Genomic DNA, 18,420 nt, shown 5'->3' with positions numbered 1-18,420 from the left:
TTTGAGGTTTTGGGGGGTACTGACTCCAGAGCTTTGTAAGTATTTCTCTAAAATGTTTTATTAGAATTCATTATTTTTTCAGAATTTTCCTTTCAAGATTTTTTTCTAGTAACTGGTTACCTTATGTAACCCTTCTGCCCCTCTGAGTTGGCAGCAACAAGGGCCGGGTTCAGTATCCAGGGGTTCTGTTTCAATAACACAATGCAAAACCGGCTCGAGCCCCCACCCAGTGACCTGGGACAATTACCTACCACCCCCCCGGGCGCCTCTAGGAGGAAATACTTCCCCACTCGGAAGCACAGAGTCCGAGTGTAGCAAAATCCTTTTAATAAAGGAGGGAAACAATGCGGCATCACGTTGGAGAGACACCACAAACAGGACTATACACAAACCATAAGCAAAAAACCCACCTCCAAGTACATTTGGCACTGTCCTTTCCCCCTTAGGGTCTTAAGTCCAATCACCCCAAAGTCCAACAACCCAAGAGTCTCTGTCTCTGGTCAGTGCCACCCCAAAGTTCAAAAGTTTATCTGCAGAGTTTTACCCCCCCCCCCCCAGCCTGGGTGGAAATGGGGGGGGGGCACACGCAGGGTGTTAAGGGACACCTTACGTGGGCCAGGGCCGACTGCCCCGCTTCTCTGTGGAGTTCTGCTGTAGCCTTCACCACGACTGGCTCCACTCCACCAGCTGTGCCGCTCCTCCAGCCAACCCGTGAACCGCATCAGCTGTCCAAGCAAACTGCTCCACACCGCTCACTGTTCCACGGGCTGCACCAACGTGCTGCAGACTGCTCCGCTCTGCCAGCTGCTTAGCGATTGATCTTCAAGCTCCCCCACTCAGTGATCTCAGCTCAGTAAGTTTAGCTCTTTTAGTGATTTCAGCTTGTAGTAGAGGAGCCCCAGTGCCACCTTGGGCCAACGTGAATTCAGGTCAGCAGCCTCCAGATGGACCCCTAAAGGATTCAAAATTAGCTCTGCTCTTTAACAGTGGAGAGAGGAGAATGTGCAATTGGTGTTCCAGGCCCTCAAAAGGGGCCCATACCATCAGGTACACACACCAGTCCCCAGCCTCTTTCCCTTCACTGGGTTTTGGAACCCATGTCCCTTGTCTAGCAAGTACTATTTAATGTAGGTTGAGTCATTTCTGTCATAAAGCAGTCTCATAGTTCCTCATTCACATAATTAAGGTAACAGCCCTTTTTTTTTAATTCCTGCCCCAATAACAAAGAAATTGGAGATTCCACAGTGTGAAAATAACCATCCCATGCTGCTGTGTGTTATGCTAAGTGGAGTGGGTTTACCAATGCAAATGCACATTCCTAAAATTCCTTTGCCCACTCCTCATAATGTACCACCAGATGTCAGGGTAGATCTCATCCTGACTCTGCTTACACTTACATCTCTTGCTAATCCACCTTGAACTGTCATGCTGTTAGATCTAATCATGGTCAGGCTGAGCCAGTCTGTGGATGGGAGACCTGGAAAGTGCACTTATATGTTGCAGAGAGTAGCACTGGGGTTCAGCAGTGGAACCCTTCCCTGCAAATCAGTATTAAATTAATGCCCCAGGGTGGTGGTAATGGGTGATAAGGTACTATGGCCATGTCTTCTGAAGGAGACCTAAACCAGAAGTTCTGATTATTTGCTGGTTGTTAAATATTCAACTGCACTTGGGGAAGGATCTTAACCTTGATGCCATTGCCAGTTCACAAATTAGGCAATTACACAATTGCCTATTCAGAGGATATATATCCTCTGAAGTTTCAGCTGGAAAAAGCATTCATTTTTTGTGCTATACTAGGTTATGTTTCTTAAACTGTGCAATGCTAAAGATATAAGTCCTGATCCTGTAATAATCCCCTCCAAGGGCCCATTAATCTACTCCTACTGAATCAGTTGCAGAGTCAGAACCTTTGAATATAAACACTGTTGTCTTTTACTCTCTGTATAAAGTGCAATGCACAGATATTGTTTAACATTTGTATGTAAGTGCAGTAACAACTACTATTACTTCACTTTTCAGTGCTTTCTTGTAAAAACATTTCTTGTTCCTCATACAGACTGGCCTTGCCTCCATTCTTTGTTTTGGGGTAATTTGTAAAGAACTGAGAGTGGTTGTGACTATTCTATACATGCCATCTGCTGAAAAAATAATAAAGTTGGAACTAGCTTTGGTTTAGGTGTTTATATCCATTACCCTCCCCTTTCAAATGTCTTTTAATGTTACATTTCTCTCATGATACCTGTGAGAAATCAGCCAATTAAGAATGGCTGGGTTAAGCAATAGTCAGGGTTAGCAGATGTTGTTTAGTATTTTGCAGTAGTGCCCAGAGGTCTCCATGTGCATTGGGCCCCATAGTGTTAGGCATGCTACAAACACACCGACACATTCCATGCCTCAAAGAGCCCAGTCCTTCCTATTGTTTTCTACACTAGTTTACTGAATTTTTTATTTTTCAAACTAGATTATTTGGGTTTTGGTGAAAGTACTTTCCCTCTTTGTATTTGTACAGCACCTTGCACAATAGAGTCCCAGTCCTGAATGGGACCCATTGACACCAGCACTAAACAGATAATATAATAACTAGTAATTTCAATAAGCCTGTTTCTCTTACCACAGGTATCAAATAACTTTCATCAACTTCAGTTCATGCTGAGGACAGGATTGGACCCAAGGTGTCTCCTCCTCTGCCTCCCCCACCCCCTGGAATTAACATTGATAATATGAATAGCAGAGCAACAAAGGTAGGAATTAGTTATTGAAATTTGGGTGGGGCAGGGAGCAAGGTGTGCCTGTGCAGAAACTAATTTACAACCAAAAAAAAGTTTAAAAGAATCAGCAAGAAGGAATTAATAAGTTTAGCTAATATAATATGCTATTTATTATACAAAATAGGACAATAGTAGACTCAGGTAGGATAATTAATTAAGAACAGAATAAGTGAGGTAGGTTTTATGATGGTTTCTACCTACAGTGATTCATTCCTTTGAGTTGAGACTGGTTTTTGGTCAGATGTATTTTAGGAATATTAGTCTATTCCTATGTTCATTAAAGATAGAAATAGACAGATAAAGGGTAAAATTGCATTCCAAAGTCTATTCCAGCTGAAAGAATGCTTGAAAATTTTGTAGTATTCACCCCTATAAAATGATTCTGATGTTCCACCAGTATAATGTCCTGGAAAAGACACAAATAGGTGTCCTGTCAGTCTAACACGTCCCTGAGGTCCTTTTAGGAATTATAACAGAGTTTCATTTTTTTTCCATTTAGCCTGCTACATGTTATACATTTATTAACAAAATGGAACTTTAGTAGAGCTACAGTGAACTGTGTTCTCCCTTCAGGCAGACAAGCCCCTCAAAGCTCAAGGGCTTTAGCTCACAAGCTGTCTGCTGTTATGTCCTCTTCTCATTGCAAATCTAAATGCACTCAACAGGCACACCATAAAGGGAAAGCCTAAAGGAAATGTGAAATAGTTCAACACTGAACTGGGGGGAAATTGACACATTGAAAAGGAAAGGAATCCATGCAACCATTTTAGTGTAAGCTGATGGTTGGAGGGAGATCATGGTACCTAAATATGTTTTTTGGAGGGTGTGACAGTGTACCCCATAAGGCTTTATGGGGTGGGGGTGCTCATAAATGTATGTATGATATAGCTGGAATAGGGTTTTGCTACATATGCCATGTAACATATCTATTTAAAGGTTATGATCTACTGGTTATGTTCATCCTAGTTGTTTGCAGGCACCATTTGTGTGTTCAAAGTTATGAACATTGGCTATATAATTGCTTGATTTCTAAGTAGCCTTAGTTAGAACATTTGGTCACTTCTTGGGAAAGGAATATGCAAAATAAGTGCTCAATCAGGAAGCATTTAACAGACAAAAGAGCTTGGAAGGCTCCAATCCACATAAGAAGTTTTCCTGGAGACATACAAGATATCATGTGGACAATGGCGTCTACCTGTAAAGACTGAGCCATGCATGGACATGTGACTTGCCCAGGTGACTCCAGAACTCCATCTTGGAGCTGGACTTTGCATAGGGGTGAGGAAGGGGGTCTCCACCCACAAGAGAAAGTCTATTTAAACCTGTGGGAGACCCCTCCCTTTTGTCTTCAGCTGGCTAAAGAAAGAGCCTCTCCACCCCATCCCACCCCCAGGATACTTGAAGGAAACTGGAATAAAGGACAGTAACTACAGGGGGTGGCTACAGGGGGCTAAAGCCTGGGTCCAGCAATCACTCACACCCCCGGTAGCCACCCCCTGTAGTTACTGTCAGCTACCCATTAACTGCTAAGCCAGCAGCCAAGCTACAAAAGAGGCATCAACTGAAACAGGAAGACCCAAGAAAAAGAGAGAGTCTCTGACCAAGACAAGCAGAGGACCTAGCTTACTGGTAAGGACAGATAAACAGTCAGATGGAGGTTTGGGGAAGTTACTGTGTGGGGTCTGGGTAGATTGTTATAGGGAAGGAGAGAAGAATTGATGGAAGACTTGCTTGTTCGTAGGGAAGGGAGGAGAGACCGTGATCCTTATTTGTAGGAGGGGAGGAGGCCATGGAGCAGTCTACAAAGTTTGGCCACTACTTCCTCAGGAGGCTGTGGAAGAAGAAAACAAGTCTTACTTCCCAACAAGGCCTACCAGACTTGCTAGAGCTTCTTGGATTTCATCAAGCAGGGGAACATTTAGCTGCATAGGCTCCATCACTATACTATCCAAAGCCTTTGTGACTTGCTCAAGAATGACCTAATGAACATGAAACAGAGGAGTTACACTCCACCTGTTCTAAGATCACCAGAATACTGGTTATCCTGGCAACAAGCTCCTTTCTAGGAACTCGGAGAAAACTCCTCTTGACACCTAGGGGACCAGGATATAAGAACACAACATTTAGGCCAGATGTTTCTGAGAAAATAGGAACACAATATTTTCTATTAACAATTCCTATAGAATCATGGACAACCAGTCTTGGCCACCTATAACAACATCTTGGTGCTTAGAAGGAATTTGCAAAGCTGCTTAGCTATCATCAATAAAGCTTGTAGCTATAGGTGAGTACTTTGAAAGTGGCAATCCCAGAACACTGGGACATAACCTGCTAGGATGCATTTTTTGTTAGAGAAACAGAGTGGGGCAAATGTTGTAAGCCTCAAATTCCACACGGTAAACCTATGCACCTCAAAATGCTCATAACTGAAAAAAGAAAAGAGAGAAAAGGAGATTCCAAAGGAGCACTCTTTAAATGCTTCCCCACAACTCCTCACCCAAACAATGGGTATCAAAGACACTTTCAGAGTATTTTATTCTTGGAGACTTATTTTTTTTATATCAGGCAACACAGAGACTGAAAGACTCATATTGCTGTGCAACAAATAATAAAATAGTAGGTTTTACTGCTGTTGTATCTCACATCAGTCACACACAGAGAGAAAGCACTTAAAGCTTCATGAGTACATTAAACTTTAAGGAGCACTGTAGTGGCATGAAAATTCGATATTGCCGTACTCCCAAGTGGCAATAATAAGTATATATTAACCCATGCGTTATGGAGAAAACTTGAGTTGCTGCTTTCAAATTGAAACACTGCCAGACAGTTCAGGGCAGGTTGGAGTGCCTTATTACCATTGTAGTGATTTTGGTTTTTAACATATCTTCCCAAATCTGTCTCTTCATAGAAGACAGCAGGGTAGACCCAGCATATTTGATGTTCCAGTCACAGCCCAACAGTGTTCTGGAGTCCACTGAGGAAATATTACAAAGATGCATGTGAATCCTTTTCTACTTTGCCAAAACTGGGTAGGGCAATCCTTGAATTTTCTTGAGCAAGGGTTGTCAAATAGTGCCACCATATGTGCTGTACATCGGTACTTTTCATACTTTGGGTAAGACAGATAGCCTTCTTCATGCTGCTGTCCCTTTAAGAGTCTGGGTTAGCTGGCTCAATGTCTCCAAAAGTTCCTTTCAGGCCCTTACCCAAGAGGCTCAATAGGGATAGAAAACCTGCCTCTCAGTGAAAGGCTAAAGAAGCTCAGTCTGTGTAGCTTACAGTACTGAATAAAAGGTTATAAGGTGACATATAAGTTTATATGGGTACAAGACCTCAAAGCTCTTTAATTTCCCAGGGCAAGGCATAAGTTCTAATAGAAGGAAGCTGTAGCTAGACAAATTCAGACTCGAAAAAGGCAATTTTTTAATAGGGTAATTAACCAGTAGAACAACATAGCTATTGATGTGCTAGATTTTCACTTGAATTCTTTAAATCAAGATTGGATGTCTTTCTAAAAGATATAGCTCAACCAGAATCATGGGCTTGATGCAGAAATGACTTTGTGAAATTCTATACATAGGCTTGGCAGAACCTGAATTTTATTTTTTGAATTTTAGTGTCTATTTTTAAGCATTTTAAAAATTGATTTAAATTGTCACAGCTGTGGGAAATTATGGGGAGATCAGAATGGAGAAGCTTAATCAGTAATTGTGTAATGACAATAGACATTGAGATTCAAAAAGTTAAAGCTTTATAACCATTAAAACACAAATTGTCAAAATCACATGTCAAACCTTACAAAGTGGTTGTAATACCAAAAGACTCCAGTCATCAGTGGGTGGGATAGAACCTGAGACCTTTGGAGCGTAGTGCATGAGCCTGTACTGCATGAGCTAAAAGCCAAGTGACTCTTAGCAAAGGCTGTAGTGTGAGTGTGTGTGTGTGTGTGTGTGTCTCTCTCTCTCTCTCTCTCTCTCTCTCTCTCTCTCTCTCTCTCTCTCTCTCTCTCTCTCTCTCTCTCTCTCTCTCTCTCTCTCTTCCCCCCCCCCCCAAAATGGTCTTGGTGCCACTAGATGGGACAGAACACCACACTCAGGAGGTATGTAGGTTACATAAACACCCTTAAATCAACTCTAAGTTCTCAAGCAGCTTTTTTCTTCACATATCTGTAAATTTCACATATCTGTACATTATTATAATGGAAATATTTGTTTAGTCTTTGTGTGTGTGTATGGTGAAATCAACATTTACCAACAAATCTAATCTTTCCAAGGCTAGTTATTACATCTGACTAATATGAAAGAGGTTTTGAAACATGGGTAAGCTAAGATAGGAATGGTCATAAGTGTCCTTTTTAACTCTGCAAATGCAAATCGCATTCTTAATAATCATTGAAATAGTATCCCTTTCTCCCCAAACCTATACAATATTTTTGCAATATTGGCAAACCGATAAATGAACCTGTAATAGGGCCAAGAGCCTGATAAAACATTCTGTATCTGAGGAGTTGGTTGGCTCTACGCTATCACAACTTTGTCTCTTTCTCTTTTCATTTTCCCCTTTTTTGTTCTCAGTGGAAATTACCTCAGCATACAATCAATGAGCTGGTTATGCTAGGAACAAATATCAAAGGATGCCCCCAAAAGTGTGAATATGAGCTGAAGAAGAGCTGCGTGTAGCTTGAAAGCTTCTCTCTCACTAGCAGAACTTGGTCCAATAAAATATATTTATTAGTCTCTCTAATAGTAAGTTTGCAGCTCAGCAGATTCACCATATAATTTTAGCTCTGCAGCTAGAATGTGGAACACCATATTCTCTGACCATGCCCTTATTTTCTGCATCTACAAATAGATAATGGAACAGCCTCACTCAGTTAGTAGATTCTCCAGGTTTCATAAACCAATTGGCTTATCGTGGGTAAATATATCAAAAGACGACCATTAGTAACTCTCTCCAGCAACATTTTGGGAAGCCAGTAGGTTGGTTTTGAAAGGTAGCATAATCCCCTATTATGCAGCAGTAAAGAGTTTCAAGGAGGAACTAGACAGCTTAGAAAGGGGTAGAGGAATGTGGCCAAAATGGAGAATTTTTTTAAAAGGGGAAAAAAAAGTGTGATCTGTTTGAGAATAATGGAAAACAGGATACAAACTCTTAAATCTTAATTTTACTGTCCTGTGACTAAACCCCGAAATTCTTGGCCAGATTTATCTTTGGCTCTCCCAAACCGAGAACAATCCCCATCATTAGAAATCACACCAGGCATTCTTATTCCACGTTTTAGCAAAGACTTTCACAGTTTCCTAATTCCTACCAAAGACATTCCCAATGGGAGTTTAACTACTGACTTCAGTGTTAGCTTAACTCCCACTGATGACTTTTGAAACTCCTTCTCTTATTCTCTGTCTCTGCTTATTTTACATCCACTCAGCTTCCAGATCACTAGTTAATAACACTTTATTGCTAAAGAAAGGGAACGCTCATTCTAAATTTGCCTCCAATGTACCACTTACCTAATTAAACTCAAATATCAAGGTTCTTATTAAGGATTAGATTTTGGCACTGCCCAGTGGGGGAAGGAGTATGCCTCAGGGAGACTCGATCTCTCAAAGTACTTTTCAGTGTGCAGTAAGAGTGCACAGGATAGCAAAGTTTGCTCCCTCTAGAGCACCTGGCCCAATCTACAGCTGGCGTAGGTGGAGCATAGGTCCATAGCCTAACCTCCTTGCTTTGGGGTGATTTGCCTGACTTTTTTGCTTGGAGCATGTGGTGGGTGCAGCTGTGCAATGATAAAGGTTCTGAGATGGTGGTTTTGTCCAGAATAAAAATTCTGCATAGCGATTCAGAAACAGAAATCTGACTGGTAGTGAAATCTCAACACATTTCAATTGTTGCAGGAAAGGCTGTCCCCTCTGCCCTTGCTTTAGAACTCCTAGCTAAAGGAGTCTAAATAATCCTATGCATTTCAGGTACTTACTATTGGTTTAATAAAGTTCCACTTATTCAACTTAATCTGCACTAGGCTTCATTCTTGGTAAATAAAACATGGTGGCAGTGTCTGAGGTGGGTTTGCTGCAGTGCAGCTGTAGTGCAGCAGCAGTGCAGTTCTGAATCCATCCAGTAGAGGACAGCAGTATACTTACACATTTTTAAATCAAAAGCACTTCCTGTGCACAAATATTTGCTAATAAATGTTCCATTTTACCTAGTAAGCAAGGATTCATACTGGTATTGTATGTATTTTCTTCACATAAAAATCAGCATGAAATAGTCCTTTCTTTTAAAATATCATATAAAAGTAAATAAACAACATGTTGAGACTTGAAGTCTGGTGCCTCTAGATTGTTCACTAGTAATATGTGTTCAATAAAAAAACTACAGATGACTAAAGGATAGGAAAAACAAAAACAATATAATAGCTCTAAAAAGTGCCTGTCAGCTATTCTTATACCGAATTGATTGGTTATATGAAAGATGTTAAGTGAGTGGTTGATCTATTGTTATGCTTTCATCCCAGTGTTGCAAATGTGTTCCTATTAATTATTATTGTTTACTATTTGCATTGAAATTTCCCCTAGGAGCCCTGGTTCTGGATCAGGACCCTGTTTTGCTAGGTACTATACAAACATAGAACAAAAACAACAGTTCTTGCCCCAGAGACAGGGCCGCCCTGGGGGGGGGGGCAAGTAGGGCAATTTGCCCCAGGCCCCGGGCCCTGCAGGGGCCCCCCACGAGAGTTTATTTTTGGGCCCCTAGAGCGGGGTCCTTCACTCACTCCGGGGGCCCCGCAAAACTCTCACGGGGCCTGGGTCCCTGGAGCTTCTTCCGCTCCAGGTCTTTGGCGGTGGGGGGTGCCGGGTTCCGCTTTGGTGGTAATTCGGCCGCGGAGGGCTCCCGCCACGGGTCTTCAGGGCACTTCGGCGGTGGGTCCCGGAGCGGAAGGACCCCCCACCGCTGAATTACCACCGAAGCGGGGGCCCCCCACCGCCGAAGACCCCAGGCCCCCTGAATCCTCTGGGCAGCCCTGCCCAGAGAGCTTGCAATGTAAGTTATGTATAGTGCCTAAAAATTCAACCTAGTTAAAGAGATTGATGCAAGCAGAAGTTAAAACTAATAATAACTCATTATCTCTCTTATTTAATTTGGTATTGTTTACCTAGAGCACAAATCCTTCAGCAAACTTAACAGTGTGGATGTATAAAATTCTATTTGCTTGTTGAAGAAATGTATTCAATAGTGGCAAAAACAAAGTAGATCTATGAAGTTCTTAAAAACAAAAAAAAGAAAAGGAGTAACTTATAAAACTTCCAAACAGAGAAAATTTTCAATTAATTTCAGAATTGTCCTTCAGACTGAAACCTTTGACATGCAAGCTCCCTAGCCAATGCTGTTTTAAATAACCCCCTTCACTGTTGAAAGAAACATTTGGCTGCAAGGAAAATTTCCTCCTTGCAGCCCACAGAGTTGAGAGCTGTGAAAAACAAGATTGTAGGACTGCGGGGGAAGGGTGGAGGGGGAGGAGTGTATGACAAATCTACAGTAATTCTGCTCATTACCTTGACAGTGAGCTCTAATATGGCCAATAAATTCTCTCCATTTTCACTTGACATGAAAAGCAAGAATTGGGGGCTTAAAACAGCTCATGACTAGAGCTGGATGAAAATGGATTTTTTTTTATTAACTGGTAATTAAAAGCATTTTTTTAAATTTTTCAAGCTTGAACTGAAAGATATCATATTTTTAATTTCCAGCAAATACAAAAGTTTTGTGTTTTTTTTAAAGTTGTTTCAAATTGAACAAAATGTTTTTTTAAAAATATTTGAAATCAAAATGAAAAAACATTTTGAATTGTTTAAGGAAATTCCTAAACAAAATGTTTTGAATCAAAATGTTTCATTTAAACATTCAAAATAAATTGTTTATATTTTTCAAAACTTATTTTTAATTGTTGTGGTTTTTTGTTTGTTTGTTTGTTTGTTTTAAGCCAAAGAAGTTTGGCAAAATTGACAAGAATATGTGAAATGTTTTGGTGTCATCAGACTTCCATTTCTTGCCAAAAAAATTTTGCCTGACAAATTTCACCCACCTCAGTACTATTTATACAGGGCTGGATCATCAGTTTGTAATCGGCCATTGGTAAGAAGCAATGTGTTACTTGGGGCTGCTTCCTAGACTCAAAATCTCCCTCTTGGCCCACCTACTGCTTAAACGGGAGACACCACAACAGGTCTATACCGACACAGAATATGTTCCCCATTGTACCAGTGTAGCCAATCCATTTTCACCCCTATATGCCCACTTGCATGAGAGAGGGATATAGAAGGTCTGTGGCTCCTGCTAAACTCTGCTTTCTGAAAGCAGTAGTATGGCACACTAGTGCCTCCTTATTCTCTTGGAGCAGCATGGCAAACATAACCTAGCCTATGCGTATTTAAGTGTGCTGGGTGCTTTATAGACTATTTAAGACAGTGTAGGAACCTCAAGGAGCTTACAGTCTAAGACCAGACAAAATGCAATAGGTGAAGATAGACAATAGAAGGATAGTAGAGTGGGAGATGGGTTTGTTAGTAATCTTTATTTCCACTGTCTGTACACTTCTCTGTTAGGGTAGCTGTATCTAATTATTAATAGGTCAGCATAGCAGGGGGCAGAAATATAAGGGAAAAACTGAAGTGGAGGAAAGGGAAGAGGAACTGGCAGTTGAAAGGGTAGAGAGGGATAGGCAGGGAAAAGGAGAGAATAGATGAGCATGCCCCCTATATCCTGCCTCTGTGCAGCAGAGAAGTACAAGTTCTCCAGTACCAAGCCCTTACAGTGTCAATAGAAATTTTTTAAGCACCCCATCTCTTCTCTCCATTCCTCACTTTCTACACTGCTCTTCCTCCTACAACTGTTGTGTAAATTGACATAGCTTTATTGACTTGAGCTGAGGATCTGGCCAGATGTGCATATCTTACAGATATTTAACTGGTGGGTTGTTTTTTTATTTTTATTTTTTTTCTAACAGTCACAAAATATTTGTAATGGTCTTTCTTTTGAATCGATGGTACTATTGTGTCTTTGTGCACAACAAAACTTCTTCTCCCACTGGGATTCTTTTAAAAGAAAAGTTGACCTATAGTATGTTAGATGCCAAAAGCAGACAATATTGTGAAGTACAGCTTCCATTTTAGTGTTTGCTGAAGAAGAAAATACCCTAGCAGTAAATCACATCATACTGACAAACAGGTTTTGTAGTAGCAGTACCCTGCTTGGTCTTATATCAACTGTATAGCCCTTTGACAACCTGTTTGTGTGTACATAAATTGAACAAATATTTAGGTAGAGATTTACTGGGCAGTACCCACTTTTCTGTGTTATGGATTGCTCAAATATCTTCACATATCATTTCTACTAATCATTTTTCAATACAACAGCAGTTTTAAAGAAAGCCAAACTATGTGAAATTTACTTTGATTAAATGTTCAGTTTCCCTCCTCTGCTGTCACACATAATTTTAAAAAAAAGTACTGGTAAAAAGTATTGATTTTAATTCTACCTTTTGACAAAACTGAAGGAAATTGGAAAAAAAATCACTAATATTTTCAGGGCTGCCCAGAGGATTCAGGGTGCCTGGGGCAAAGCGGAGGAGCTGCGGTGCTTGTACTCACCCGGCAGCAGTCCAGGTCTTCAGCGGCATTTTGGCGGCGGGGGGCCCTTCAGTTGCTCCACATCTTCGGCAGCACTAAAGGGCCCCCCGCTGCCGAAATGCCACTGAAGACCTGGACCGCCACCAGGCCACGGCTCGCGGGGCTCCTGCGGGGCCCAGGGCCTGGGGCAAATTGCCCCACTCTCCCCCCCCCCCCCGCCCAGGCGGCCCTGAATATTTTATGTGCAAAGTGTTTCATGCAAGTTTTCTTAAAGTACACTTAATTAACAACTTCATGTCACTAATTCTCTCATACACAAAATTCATCAGGCTGTGTTCTTTATAAAGGACTAAACTTTAGTTTAGTTTTAGTGTTTAGTACATTGTCTATATAATATGCTCCTCACTGATTTATTTTGAAGATGCAACAGTTTACAATAGTATTATATTGGTGGAAGCGTACTATGTTGTAGGATAGGTCTACACTTGTGGTGGCATGTAAAAACATTGCACACCCAGCTAATATTGGTAAAAATAGCAGTATGGAATGTGAGGCACTGCTTAGAGTAGAGACACACCAGAACCCTAGGGTATATACCCTGTATGGCTCTCTACAAGCCCAAGCAATGCCTCCCAATCTATGCATCTAGATAAGGAATTATCACTCCCATTTTACAGCTTGAGAATCAAGGCACAGACTTGAATCAGCAAAGCACTTGAGAATGTTTTATTTTGCTTTGGTGAATATGGATGAACTTAAGCACATTCCCAGATGCTTTGCTGACTCTGGACCCAAGTGATTTACACAAGGCCAAACAAGGCTCAATCCAAAGGGATTTAGGAGCCTCAGTCCAAAATTTAGATCCTCAAACCTCTGCTCAGCTGCTGCCTAAGCCTTTAGGGACCTAAATTCCCTATGCATCTAAATCTCTGATGATAGTGTCCCACACACTGAAAAATCTTCCAGTGGGCATATGAACAGATGCCTAAATCCTGATGCATGGCTCATGTGTATTCCCCAGTGGGATTCACAAACCAGGTGTTTCCCTACCTATCGCACCTGTAGGGACCAATGCAGTAAGCATGTTCTTAGGCAGAAGACCAGATTCAATCCCTCTGCTGTCTAATGTGGAGAAAGTATTTGAATCCAGGTCTCCAATATCCTAGGTCAGTGTCTCAGTTTCTCCTGCTAGAGCTGTTCCACGTTGTATAAATAATTATATTAATTGCAGATTCCAGGCCCTGCTCCATCTCCCTCCTTCCTGCCTTAGTCATCAGGATATAGAGTCATTCTTACTGTCTCTCTGGACCAATGAATATCCAAGATAAATGCTCCAACTGGTGGGATATTGGGTGACAGGGGGGACCGCATCCGTGGCCTTTCTTGAGAAAGGGCTGACCTGGTTTAGCCACCTAGCCCTAGGAGAGGGTCCATAACTGTGAATTCTGAGTGAAAATAAGCACCTCTCTCTGATCTGGATTTAGGTACCTAATTTCGTTTGAGGGGCAGGGCTTGGTATTTTCTGCTGGATAATTTAGGTGGCTCCGCACTCAGCTTGCTGGCTTTTATTAATTGTATTCTGAGGTGTCTAACTCTCACCATGCATTGCATAGGAAGCCTGGATGCCTAACTTGGGGCTGAAGATTCCACTGGGGTGCAGGGTTCCTTAAGTTAGGCATTGCAATGCTGAGACCCCTTTGTGGATCCTGCCCACAGGAAATCTGTGCCAAAGGCAAGACTTGAGCCCAGCACTCCTGAGTCCCAGGCTAGTGCCTCATCCACAAGACCATCCTTTCTCCCTTTCGTCTCATGCAAATAGTCAAACTAGAATCAGGTATCTAAAAGTATGTCTGATCTTCAAGCTGGGGGGTGTAATTTCCAATTTGAGGAGACATGCCTGTGTTGGATCTGATAGAACATGCATGCTAAAAATAGAGTGCAGCCATGAGTGGCAGGAGGGGCTTGCTGCCCTGCGTATGTACCCATCTAAAACATTAGGCACATGCTGTGGGTGGCTAGCCCCTCCTGCCACTCATGTTACTGTGGCTAAATTCTGTTTTGAGCATGCTAACTCAATCAAAGCTAACTCGGGTATGTCTCTCTGAGTTGGGAATTATATCCAGAATTCAAAGGGTAGACATACCCTTTGATGGCTGCTTTTAAGATATTTTTAGTGGTGTTGTAGATATGCTGGTCCCAAGATATTAGAGAGGGAAGATAGGTAAGATAATATCTTTGACTGGACCAACTTCTGTTGGTGGAAGAGACAGGCAAATTTTTGAACTAAACAGAACTCTTCTTCAAGTCTGATAGCCAGTTTATTCCCACTAAAGCCCATATCATAACTCAGCAACTACCATACTCCTTTTTTTGCATTACCAGTGATTGTAAAGAACATATGAAATTGATATTAATGGGGTACTATATACATTGAGTCATTATAGATTAAAATAAATGTTTGTTAATACATTATGCTTTATGTATTTAAAAGTACCTTTGCATAAATATAATGAATGTAAAAGAATGTATTTAGGGCACATTCCACATTTTCTTATGATTTCAATGCACAAATGAAGTTTTATGACTATAAATACTACTTAATGCTACATAACAGTAAGTACATTAAAGAAATGTTATTCACTTTAATAATAGATAAAGCAAGCAGCAGATAATGGCAGAAAGCAAACTGAATGTGGCCAAACACTAAAGTGAAAATGCACATATTGCAAATCAATAATGTTACAGATTATACACTTATAGCCCAGTTATTCCGTGATGAATAAAACATACACATCTACAAAAAGTCAGTCTTTGTTCTCTGAAAAACATAGGCTACATTCATGCAACCGATGTTAAATTATAATGTGTCCTTTACAATTCTCCCTTGCTAAACAGTATACTTTGTATATAAAAGCCATTGTATGATGTGCATAGAGGGCAATTTAAATTCAGTAAATTTTGCAAAGTACATACCCATAGCTAAGTACTTGGAAATGTGACAACAAAAAATGAAGGAGATCTCTAAATGTTTTTCATCCTTTGGGTTGGTTAATACATCATAGAATGGTTGACATTACTGCAAAAGGATAAATTATTAACTCTTTGCTAATAAATGGATATTCAATCAGGATTCCCCAATGTTCTGAGGCACTCTAAGGGCCTGATATGAAGGGGAAAAAAAACTTCCTTTTCTGTGCCTGCTCTCTATAATCTAACTCTGACTTTAGTGAGACAACTCAGAGTGTGTAAAGTTCAGCATGTGTACAAATCTTTGCAGAACTGGAACCCAGGAACAGCAGACCAAGTGTCTGAGCTATATAGATATACTGAAAATATCCTGTACAGATGGTCGTTGGTCTCATGTTGGCAGGAGCTTCTGGCCCACCTCTGTAAGCCCTCTTGATATGCCTCCTCACTTGATGACCTTACTTCTGTAGTGCCTCCTGCTTCCTCCTCTTAAGCTGCTTCCTCTCTGCAAGCTCTCTCACCTATCTCCTGGATCCTCCAGAAATTAACAGCATCCCTTCCTTTTGCCACCTGTCAAACAAAACAGCAGCAGTAAAGACCTCTCCATGACCTTGTAGCTGCTGCAGTCCACTATGCTGTTATGGCTATGGTGTGGAGTTCTTTTTATTTGCCTACTGGTGTCAGTCTTTATGGTCACCATTTCAAACTTTTCTCTGTAACTACGATGGCTGGCAACGTATTTTCTTTTAGATAAAAACTGAAATTCGTATGTAATCTCCTAACTCCAGCAGTCAGGGTTGTTTTCTGTAAAACACCAAATATCTATCATGAGACTCATGATAAATTCACAAGAATTAGTAATAATGTACTTTGCAACTTCTATTTGTCAAACTATTTCTAGGCCTCCCAGATTTCTTTAGTCCTTGGTGTGCCTGAGAGTGAACAGTTTAATTGCACAGGCAGACACTAGTTAACCCAACTTGAAATCATCTGGAATCCAAAGGGCACATTAGAAATGCCTAGGAAAGAGAGAGACATAGAGTAGCTAGATACGTTCACCTTCCTTTTTATGGAGTCCCCTCCTCTTTTAAAGACATGGAAACACAAGGCAGTGTATAGTAGCAGTGGACATTTGCAAGAGTTCTAACACTTCAACCAACTGAAGTAGTTTGTTAAATAACATTAAAAAATAAACTACATGTTTCAGGGTCAAGGGTCCAACAGTTACATTTATTCTTCTGATTTAGAGAACAATAAATCCATAGACAGGCCTTGAAATTTGGGTGCATATTGTCTGCTGGTGTAAGCTTTCTGCTGTAGCCCCATGACTTCAGTGAAGTTTTATCCATTTACACTAGCGGAGAATCTGGACCCCAAATTTTCTTTGTAATTATTCATATAAAATTCATTCAGTTAAGACCAAATATATTTTACATTACCAGTACTTTATTTGTGCTGGATGTTGGTCATTGCTATTTTTATGGGAAAAAAATCCTGCTTGTTAGGAAAGGGGGGAAAAAAGGGCAACATTCTGTAGTAATGACCCAGACTAATACAAGGCACATTAGGAATGATGCAGCACATTTGATTAATACTGTGGATTTTATTTTTTTTAGTATATTTTTAAATTAGTTTCTTTTGAAAGTTTTAGAAATATGAGTGTTTTCAAATGTACAAGAATGATAGATATCTAATATAAATACACTATATGAAGTTATGTTTTTATATATATAAAAACACATGCTCACATAACTAAAAAACATAACTTCACATAGTGTATTTATATTAGATATCTATCATTCTTGAATGTGTGAAAGCATTCATCTTTGGGTTTGTTACTCCTCCCAGTATATGGTACCATATAACTTGTCATAGCATAAAAATAAAGACTAGTGCAGCGACAAAAATCTGATGCTTTCCACCTTCGCAAAAAAATACTCCACCAAACATTTATATTAGAGATGTCCGTAAACCAAATCCCAGCTCCAAAAATCATCAAATTTTAGGGAAGTTTGGATCTGGATATGAATCTTGATCTAAACTTTGCATTTTGATCTCATTTTTATAATGGGCAGAACCCTTCAGAGAGCACTTTTGTCGCATCACATCTGCATTAGACTTGGTTCCTCTAACTTCTTTAACTTGCTCTAAGAGGGTGCTCCACATGTTTAACTTCCCACATTTAGTCACAATGTGCAGTAGAAAAAGGTTCAGGCTTTCAATTCTGAAGGCTTTAACATAACAGCACATTGTCACCAGCCTCTTATTTTCTTTGATAACTTACTGTGTTCTGTCACAGGATTAAAACACAGTTCTTCTCTTTTTCATGCCTGAGTAGATGTGCTGACTCAGTTCCATTGAATAAAGCCATCAGATCCCAGCTGTACAGTTATCAATGCCTGGCTGTGTGCAGTTCCTGGTGAAGAAATACATCGTTCTGAAAGCCCCACTGTTCTGTAATACAGCTGCATATGGTAGCAATAGCTACCTCTTGTTTAAGTTACACCAGGCCAATTGGACTGAGAAACACACTGCTTTCTGAAGTGAGAACCTAATGCTAAGAAAATCTATACATAAGTTGACACAGAAAAAGGCCAGTGCTACAGGACACATTTCATTTCAAAATACATTTCCACATATGCAGTGGATTGGAATTACATTGTTTTACCAGATTGAATTAATTCTTCCAAAAGTGAGAGTGGGACTCAAAACTTTGAGGTAATTATTTGACTTTGGCTAAGAATTGACATCGCAAAAGAGACTAGGGATGTTTTAAGAGAGGTTTACCTGAGATTTGCTGTAAAGGAGCATAGTTCCACTGAAATCAGTTGAAGTCATTTTACAACAGCTGTGGATTTAGTGCCAAATTCAGAACTCCCTCCTTATTTTCATTGCATCAGATGGAATCATCTCCTGGAGATATCAGACTATTTATATTAAAAATCATAGACACTAGAGAAGGAACAGATCTACTGGATATTCTAGCCAATTTCCCCTGGCAATGTAGTAGTATTCCTTATGGTATACTTTCTAAGTCTTTTTCCAGTCATGTTTGA

At 40.4% G+C, this 18,420-nt stretch overlaps 1 long non-coding RNA gene across 3 annotated transcripts in view; it reads left to right on the top strand.

Annotated features, from left to right (window-relative positions):
* LOC120405772 overlaps positions 1-18,420 on the top strand; it is a 65,292-nt gene that overhangs the window by 35,113 nt on the left and 11,759 nt on the right. For 2 of the 3 annotated variants that reach the window (XR_005598855.1, XR_005598853.1), the window contains one exon: positions 2,620-2,744. This is a non-coding gene — a long non-coding RNA (uncharacterized LOC120405772). Of the gene's footprint in view, positions 1-2,619; positions 2,745-4,512; positions 5,342-18,420 lie in introns of those variants that run through there. The other variant, XR_005598854.1, reaches the window with a different exon arrangement.

This window comes from Mauremys reevesii, linkage group 5, assembly GCF_016161935.1.
Source record: "Mauremys reevesii isolate NIE-2019 linkage group 5, ASM1616193v1, whole genome shotgun sequence".
Classification (NCBI taxonomy): Eukaryota; Metazoa; Chordata; order Testudines; family Geoemydidae; genus Mauremys; species Mauremys reevesii.
Note: the sequence above shows the minus strand (reverse complement) of the source record. Positions and strands in the feature narration are given on the sequence as shown.